Genomic DNA, 342 nt, shown 5'->3' on the forward strand with positions numbered 1-342 from the left:
TAAGGATCCGAAGATCGAAATGAGACTTATGTTATCTCAACCTAACTCACTCAAAGGCAGACAGACTGCCGGGCTCATAAGGATCCGAAGATCGAAACGAGACTTAGGTTATCTCAGCCTAACTCACTCAAAGGCAGACAGACTGCCGGACTCATAAGGATCCGAAGATCGAAATGAGACTTAGGTTATCTCAACCTAACTCACTCAAATGCAGACAGACTGCCGGACTCATAAGGATCCGAAGATCGAAATGAGACTTAGGTTATCTCAACCTAACTCACTCAAAGGCAGACAGACTGCCGGACTCATAAGGATCCGAAGATCGAAATGAGACTTAGGTTA

This window comes from Ipomoea triloba, chromosome 16 (genome assembly GCF_003576645.1).
Source record: "Ipomoea triloba cultivar NCNSP0323 chromosome 16, ASM357664v1".
Taxonomy (NCBI): Eukaryota; Viridiplantae; Streptophyta; class Magnoliopsida; order Solanales; family Convolvulaceae; genus Ipomoea; species Ipomoea triloba.